We start from the raw sequence: 9,829 nt of genomic DNA, 5'->3' as shown, positions 1-9,829 counted from the left end.
GATGAACGGGAGGCTCTCTCTCTCTCTCTCTCTCTCCTCTCTCTCTGTGTGTGATAGAGAGAGAGACAGAGAGAGAGAGAGAGAAGAGAGATAGTGAGAGAGAAAGTGCAACGGAGAGAGAGACAGCCAGAGACTGAGACAGTGGATAAAGAGAGAGAGAGAGAGAGATTGGGGAGACAGGTAATGGGGGTAAGAGAGACACAGAGAGAGACAGAGATAGTGAGAAAGAGAGAGAGTGAAACAGAGACAGAGAGAGACAGCCAGAGACAGAGACAGTGGATACACACACACACACACACACACACACAGAGGTAATGGGGCCAGGAGAGACAGAGACAGACGCGAGACCCAAGATAGGGAGAGAAGAGGGTGGGGAGAAAGAGACAGACAGACAGATAGATAGATAAATAGATAGATAGACAGATCATACTAATAGATTTTGATAGATAGATAAATAGATAGATAGACAGATCATACTAATAGATAAATCAAACTGATAACAACAACTATTCCTAAACATTAATAAATCAACAACAAATCTGAATTATAGCGCGCGCGCGCAATGACACAATTAAGTAAGGCTAATATCACAACTATTCCTGAAAATAACCAACGACACATCTGACTTATCGCGCGCGCGCGAACACACACACACACACACACACACTCACGCACATGCACAAGCACGCACACACACACACACACACATCCAGCAACCCACACACACTCACGCACACACAAACACACACACACACAACTACCAATGAATGGAATGAATGGGGTCGCATTCTAATTTCTATAGCACCACCACTTCCAACATTTGGAAAAAAGTGAAAGGCACATTTTCGTCTCTAAGTGTATTTAATACAAACTGCTGTTGTCTCTCTTTCGTTCTAATTGGGGGAAAAAAAAAAAAAAATATATATATATACATGCACACAATACGCCTGGTGTAATATATAGGATACAGCATAAATGTTTTATTTCGGGAAAAAAAATCTTTCGCAAATCGAAAAAAAATTGTTGTATTCTATAATCATGAGCTATTGAGAAAAACAAAAACAAAAGAAAAATGACAAAAAGAAAAGCATACACACGCCAACGTGCATACTTCTTCTCCTTCGTTCCTAGGCTGCAACTCCCACGTTCACTCGTATGTACACGGGTGGGCTTTTACGTGTATGACCGTTTTTACCCCGCCATGCAGGCAGCCATACTCCGTTTTCGGGGGGTGGTGGTGGTGGGGGGGGGGGGTGGGGCGGGTGCGTGCTGGGTATGCTCTTGTTTCCATAACCCAACAGAACGCTGACATGGATTACAAGGTCTTTAACGTGCTGTATTTGATCTTCTGCTTGCCGTATACACACGAAGGGGGGTTCAAGCGACAAGCAGGTCTGCATGTATGTTGACCTGGGAGATCGGAAAAAAATCTTCCACCCTTTACCCACCAGGCGCCGTTACCGAGATTTGAACGCCGAGATCCTCAGATTGAAAGTTCAACGCTTTAACCACTCGGCTATTGAGTCCATACAACGTGCGTACATCCGCTCTGTGGGTGACGGAAACATCTGACAAGCCATGCTCAAGAGTGCAGCCACACCAAGCGACCCTCCCAAGCACGTGTACATGAACGCGACTATGTGTTCGTGCACGCACCCAAAACACACACACACACACACTTGAATATTTGTTCTCCACACAAACGAAGAACGTGACAACAGTAAGAATAATGTAATATTGACAACAGTAAGAATACATTAATAACAAGTCATAATGTGGCTATCAACAAATTTTCAGAAAAAGTAAAAATGTTCACAAATTTTATATATATATATATATATATATATATATATATATATATATATATATATATTTAATCAAAACAGCCAATTTGTGCCAAACATTGTACAGTAAATTACTCATCAGCAAAAACACCAACAATTCTGCTCATCTAAAACATCTTCCAAATCAAATCAAATGATAATTTGATGTTTAAAAAAAAAAGAAAAAAAAAAAGACATTAATTTTCTCAATCGATCAACGTGAACAAAAAAAAAAGACAAACAATTTTCTCAATCGATCAACGTGAAAAAAAAAAAAAAAAAAAAAAAAAAAAAAAGAAAAAGAAAAAAAGAAGCATGTAAGAATATGAACATCGAAAATAAATTACACATCTTGGACGGAATGTCTGAGTTGAATAACAAGGGTGATTTCAATTCAATCACGATTATAACTAACACCAATATCAATAAAAGCAACACACACACACACACACACACACATTTGCACTGAAATGTGTATTATATCCTTAACCAGACTTTTGACCTGAACGGAAAAATCCACGCCGTTTCTGATTGGTGCAAAGTGCGCGTCGTCACTAAACTAAAAATAGCGCTTTGTTGGCCTAACTATTAAAAAAAAAAAACACACACACACACAACCCCCCCCCCCTCCCCCCCCCCAAAAAAAAACCCCAACAAAAAACAAAAACAAAACAAAACAACAACAAAAAACAAAAAAACAACAACAGCGCAGTATTGGGCTACATTTGAACTAGAAATAACACAGCGTTGGGCAACCTGGAACAAAACACACACACACACACACACACACACACACACACACACACACAAACAGCACTGTCCTACATTTTATCTTAAAATAGTGCAGCGTTTGTCCTCACACTTGAATCCAAAACAGCGCAGCATTGAGCAACCTTGAATGAAAGAAAAAAACCAAAAAAAAACAACAACAAAAACAACGGAACGTTTGCCTACATTTGAACTAAAAATAGTGCAGCGATGGCAGGCAACCTTGGAACAAACAAACAAACAAAAAAAGTACAACGGAAGCCTACATTAATTTTTTTTTTAATTTAAATTTTTAAGTAGCGCAGCGCTTGTGCATACTGAACTGAAAAGAATGCAGCGTTGTTCCACATAAAATAAAAACAGCGCCGCGTGTTCACTTTGTACCTGGCAAAACACTCTCTCTCTCCACCTTTTACGATTGAAATCACCATCAAAGAACAAAATCACTGCCGGGCTGCAACAAGAGGACAACTTTTTTTTCTTTTTTCTCCTCAACAGCGAAAGCTCAATTAAGAAGTCAAGACTCCCCAGTCTCCTCCCCCCATTCCTACTGATTTTAGGTCAGGGTTAGTAGCTTGAAAAGAACAGAAAGTGGGCACGGTTGATGGATAAAACAATACATAAAAGAACAGAAGCCCTTGCATCCCAGTAGAAAAAAAAAATTGACATAAAAAAAATCGAAATCAGACAGGTTGTGAATTATCCAGTCTTACTCTGTGAAGCCATTGTAACAGGGACAAGTAACAGTGGAGCAAACCACGCAATAATATAAGAGAGAGAGAGAGAGAGAAGAGAGAGAGAATCTTTATTTTCCAATGGTGGAGACTTAAGCTCATTGGCTGACTTACATATCTGCACGAACATATACACATATAAATGTAGTTATACTCAATACATGTTTTAAGAGAGAGAGAGAGAGAGAGAGAGAGAGAGAGAGAGAGAGAGACAGAGAGAGAGAGACAGAGAGACAGAGAGAGAGGTTTAGTAGTAGTAGTAGTAGTAGTAGTAGTATTGTTATCATTTTTATATACTTCAAAAATTGAATTGAACAGAACTGAACAGAACTAAACGAACTCAACACTGCCTCGTTTAACTCAACACTGCCTTGTTTAACTCAACACTCCCTTTATATTTTTTGGTTAAGAAAAACTGAACTGCACTGAACAAACTCAACATCACTGGCTCAATTATTGTGATTAAAAAAAAAAAATTAAATTGCATTGAATAAAAAATCAACACTGTCTGTTTCACACAACTCAACCTCGTTCAACTCAATAACACTCAACACTGTCCAGTTTTCGCAACAATCGTACCAAAAAGAAAAAAGAAAAAAAAAAGAAAAAGAAAAAAAAGGACAGAGGACCAGCAGACATTTCCCACACTCCCCCCCCCCTTCAAGAAGAGTTCGCTGCTGTCATGCAGTGGTGGTGCCGACTTCTTTTGAGGCCGTATTCAAGACAAAATTTCATGTGGTAGGGACCCTCGGGTACAATTTACCGTGAAGATTAAAGTTATCTTATCTTCATATTCAAGACACAAGACACAAGACACGTGCGGTGCATTCAGCCAGCTCACCCAACGTCTGTAAAAACAACAAAAAACCACCAACAACAAAAAATCCCTTCTGTGCATGCTCTTTTATTTCTCACCATACCACAGTTCTGAGCTTTGTCGAGAGAGTTTAGCAAAAGCAAGGATTGTCCGCAAAAGCGCGCTGCCTGCTTTCTCTCAACAACAAAAACAACGCTATGAAAGGATCCACTATGTTAATTAACCTCTGCTTCCCACGTGGGCAGTTACCGTTGGCAATGTTAGTGAAGGCAAATTTGTCTTTGGTGTTTAGAAGACCTGCGGGTAGACTCGAGTGTTCCTGAATAACCGGGTACTGCTTACCCTCAGGCAGTTTGCCTTGCCTCCTGAATCCTGGATACTGTCACCATAGGGCAGATTGCCTTGCCTCATGAATACCAGATACTGCTTACCCTCAGGCAGTTTGCCTTGCCTCCTGAATCCTGGATACTGTCACCATAGGGCAGATTGCCTTGCCTCATGAATACCAGACACTGCTTACCCTTGGGGCAGTTTGGCAAGGTTAGTAAGGGCAAATTTGCCTTTGAGGTTTTGAAGACCAGCGGGTATAGTTTCATAGTTTCACTTTCTCAAGGAGGCGTCACTGCGTTCGGACAAATCCATACACGCTACACCACATCTGTTGAGCAGATGCCTGACCAGCAGCATAACCCAACGCGCTTAGTCAGGCCTTGAGTGCATGCTTACATATTTGTGTACCTATGAAAGGGGATTTCATTTTACGTAATTTCGCCAGAGGACAACACTCTCGTTGCCATGGGTTCTTTTTCAGTGCGCCAAGTGCGTGCTGCACACGGGACCTCGGTTTATCGTCTCATCCGAAAGACTATACGCTCAGTTTGATTTTCCAGTCAAACTTAGGAGAAAGGGCGAGAGCGGGATTCGAACCCACACCCTCACGGACTCTCTGTATTGGCAGCTGAGCGTCTTAACCATTCTGCCACCTTCCTCCCGCGGGTAGACTCGAATAACCGGCAACTAGTTTTCCTTGCATCCTGAATAACAGGATACTGCTCACCCTCGGGGGCAGTCTGCACTTGCACTCACGTAGATTTACCCGCAGCAGGCACACCACCACCTCCACCCACAGGTACGATGGTCTCTTGAGGTTGACGAGCACGGGCCCTGGAGGAGGTGGCAGAGGAGTACGCCCTGTCCACAGCAGCCACTGTGTCCTCCAGCAGGGAGCGGAACAGCGACTCTGTCAGCTGCAGCTTGACCGTCAGCTCGTCCTGCCCGTAGCTGACCCACTCCCCCTCCTCCTGTCCCAGCTCCTCCACCAGCACGGCATCAACGTGGTCCTGCTTCTTCCGTCTCACCTTCCACCGCTTGGCCCAGCGGCCACTGACACTGCTACCCCCACCACCGCCTCCTCGGAGACGTCCAGAGTTCGAATCCAGACCCAGCAGATCCGCTACGGCTGCCTGAACCACTGGAAGCAACTCGTCCATGGTGCTGGGAGGGTAGTAGTAGTAAGGGTGACTGCCCTTGTTGAAGTAGTGGCGCCACCTGCTCCAGGGTTGGGATGAGGGTGGTGTGTGAGGTGGTTTCTTCTGCCAGGGCGGTGGCTCCGGTTCGTTTTCCTGCCGGTACACGTCCCGCACGATCTCTCCAGTCAGATCAAAGAGCAGGTGGCGGAAGGTCCGTCGACTGCTGGAGACGAGGCTGCCGCCTTTGGCGTTGGTGGGGTTGTGGCGAGGGGAAGGGGATGAGGTGGAGGATAAGGAGGAGGAGGAGGAGGGTGGGGTCTCGTTGAGGTAGTCCTCTGGAGGGGCGACGGAATCCCAGGACTCCCCGCATCGGCGGAGGTTCCAGTAGACGGCCAGGGCCGCCGCCACGATGGAGTCCACCTCGGAACGCTCGTGAGGCACGAAGAAGAGACCGCCTCCACTGCTGGTGGTGGTGGTGGTGTTAGAGGCTGTGGGCCCTCCTCCGTCTGTGGGGTACGGAATAGATACACACACAGACATATATATATATACACACATACAAGCAAACACACATACACATGTACACGTGTGTGTGTGTGTGTGTGTGTGTGTGTGTGTGTGTGTGTGCTCGCGCGCATGAATACACATGCGCGCGCAAAGATACACATACACTCGCAGGCACACACTCGTATTCACGAGCACGCACACATACACAACACACTTAGCTAAGGATTTTCAGAGAGAGCGAGAGAGAGAGAGAAAGAAAGAGACAGACAGACAGACAGACAGACAGACAGACACACGGATAGACAGACAGAGAAACAGAGACAGTGATCCAGCCAGATAGACTAAAAGACACACACACACACGCGCGCGCGCGCGCGCGCGCGCACACACACACACACACACACACACACACACACACACATATATATATATATATATATATATATATATATAGAGAGAGAGAGAGAGAGAGAGAGAGAGAGAGACAGACAGACAGACAGACAACAGACACACGGATAGACAGAGAAACAGAGACAGTGATCCAGCCAGATAGACTAAAAGACACACACACACACACACACACACACACACACACACACATATATATATATATATATATATATATAGAGAGAGAGAGAGAGAGAGAGAGAGAGAGAGAGAGAGAGACAGACAGATAGGGAGAGAGACAGGCAAACAGATGAATGCATATAATAAAGAGGAAGAGAGACAGACAGACCGACAGATAGACAGATACAGACAGACAGACAGGCATACAGACAGGCAAACAAATGAATGTATATAATAAAGAGGAAGAGAGAGAGAGAGACAGACAGACAGACAGAGACAGAGAGACAGACAGACAAATGAAGAGGGACCGACAGACAGACGGGCAAACAGATGAATGAGTATAAACAGAGTGAGAGAGAGAGAGAGAGAGAGAGAGAGACAGAGAGAGAGACAGAGACAGAGAGAAAGACAGACAGACCGACAGACAGACACACAGACCTACAGACAGACAAACAGAGGAGACGTGTATCAATCAACAATGCACGAACCCCCAGAACCTCTGTCACCAGCGGTGAGATCGCCAGCCGTAGTGGTGATGATGGTGGAGGAGGAGGAGGAGGAGGAGGAGGAGGAGGCGGAGGACAGAGAGGCTTTGCCCATACCGCCTCCAAACTCGTCGTCCTCATAGAAATCTTCCTCCGTGCCCAGTCCACTGAAATCGTACTCAGGCTGGGGGTGCGGGTGGGGGTGCGGGTGGGAGTGCGGGTCGGGGTGGGGTTGGAGGGGGTGGAGATGGGGTGCGTAATTGGGGGATGGGGGGGGGGAGGTAAACGAAATCATCATTATCATCTTCTTTTTCATCACCTTCATCATCATCAGTATCATCATCGTCATCATCATCTTGTTGTTGTTGTTGTTGTTATTCTCCTCCTTTTTCTTCATCATCATGATCATCATCATCTTCCTCTTCTCAATCTTCATTGTTATTATTTCAACAAAAAAAAGTTTTATCCATCTTCTTAAAAAGAGAACACCCACCCTTTCCCTATGCACCGAAAAGACCTAATGGCAAAAAAAAAAGAAGAAGAAAAAACAAAGGTTGTCCCTAGCGAAATCTGTTGAAAAATATATAATTTTTGACAGGTGAACAATAACTACCCTGGAGAGAGCAGCCCGAATTTCACAATACAATACAACACAGTATAGTTTCATCACAGTTCGGTACCGTACATTTCAGTACGGTACAACACAGTACAGTACAGTACAATACACTACAGTACAATACGGTACAATGTCACACGATTCGAACCCCCCCCCCCCCCCAAGAAAAACAACAACAACAGCAACAACAAAAAAAACACAAAAAACAACAGCAACAAAAAGAAAAAACAAAAACAACAACCCCCCAAAAAAACCACAGGAAATTATTAACGAAAAAAAACAAAAAAAAAAAACCACCAAACAAACAAAACCGATTTGCTACTGCAGATGAGAAAAGAGGTTTTCAATGCAAAAAGATCTGGAGGCTGAAAATAAAAACAACAACAAACAAACAAAAAATAAATAAAAAAAATAAAGAAACGACACATCAAATCCAAACCGGAACCTTCCAATTCAACTCACTTCCTCCAGCAGCAGACTCTCCGTCACGCCTCCGGGCGGTTCCGGCCGCTGAAAGCGCCCAGGACGAATCAAATCAAATCAAATCAAATCAAACCAAATCAAATCAAATCAAACAGACTTTACTAATCCACATGGAAATGGGATTTGTGCAAATCACAGGACCGCTATAAACATTATATGCGTAATCTGACCAGGCTCACCATTTCTAAAAAAAAAGAAAGAAAAAAGACTGAAACCAGTAAAGTGAAAATCGACAGTAACTGCCGATGGACTGGACTGACAAAATCAAGCCACACACACATACGCACACACGTTAAGACAATAAAATTTGCATATCAATATGTGCAAGCACATCCGGGAAATAACTCCATATCTATTGGTAAAACACACACACACACACGCACGCACGCACACACACACACACACACACACACACAAGTTAAGACAATAAAGTTTGCATATCAATATGTACAAACACATCCGGGAATTAACTCCATATCTATCGGTAAACACACACACACACACACGTTAAGACAATAAAGTTTGCATATCAATATGTACAAACACATCTGGGAATTAACTCCATATCTATCGGTAAACACACACACACACACACACACACAGAACACCCCCACCCTCCCACTGACACCACCACCACCACAACCTCCCCATCCACCCACACACAAAAAAAAATAAAATCACAGACCTTCCTGGTCTCCACCGCCTCTTTGGCCTTGACCTCAGGGTCATCAGGAGACAGTGACGTCATGTGGTCCATGTTCATGTCATAAGACCTGTCCACTCCACTGTCGTAGTCCGAAGACCCGTTCACCGCAGCCGACTCGGAGCCAGAGCTGTCTTGGGAATCGTAGATGCGGTTGTGGCTTCGGCGGAACTTTGGTTGTGGCAGCTTGGTGGTGGACACAGTCGTGGAACCTGTGAGGGTTCCATTTACGTCTGAAGCTGGATTGCTGTCCGTCGTCGGTTGATTATAGCCTGTTGTCTTGGTCGTCTTCTTCTCCTTCATCTTCTCCTCTTTTTCTTCTTCCTTCTCCTCCTCTTCAAGCTCCTCCTCCTCCTCTTCAAAAGCTTTAGCTTTTGTGAGGGGTGCTGACAGAATCTTCTCCAGTGAGCCTGTCTCCACAGGTCGGGCAGCTGCTGTTGCTGTTGCTGTTGGAGAGGTGTCAGGGCGAGATGTGATGGAGCTGTTGACCGTCACCACGCTGTCGTCCACCAGAGAGCGTGCCAGGTCGGAAGTGACGTCATCCGCCACGCGCTCTAGGTCACGTGATGGTGGTGGTGGTGACTGGGCAGGGCACGTGACGGTTTGGTGTTCTGGTAAAGCCTCGTCCTCCACGGTTTGTCTTCTGGCAGGGGAAGAAGTTCTTTGTGACGAGAAAGAGTCTTCCGTTTTCCCCCATTCGGTTGTCGTCGGTGTAGGCTGTACCTGATCGATAGATATATAGACAGACAGATAGATAGATATGGATATTTGTACAGCGCCTATCCACAGTCAGAATCCCAACTCTAAGCGCTTTACAAACGCGGAGTCATTTGCACGAAACGTTGCTTCCTGAGCTG

The sequence above is a fragment of the Babylonia areolata genome, chromosome 31 (assembly GCF_041734735.1).
Source record: "Babylonia areolata isolate BAREFJ2019XMU chromosome 31, ASM4173473v1, whole genome shotgun sequence".
Taxonomy (NCBI): Eukaryota; Metazoa; Mollusca; class Gastropoda; order Neogastropoda; family Buccinidae; genus Babylonia; species Babylonia areolata.
Note: the sequence above shows the minus strand (reverse complement) of the source record.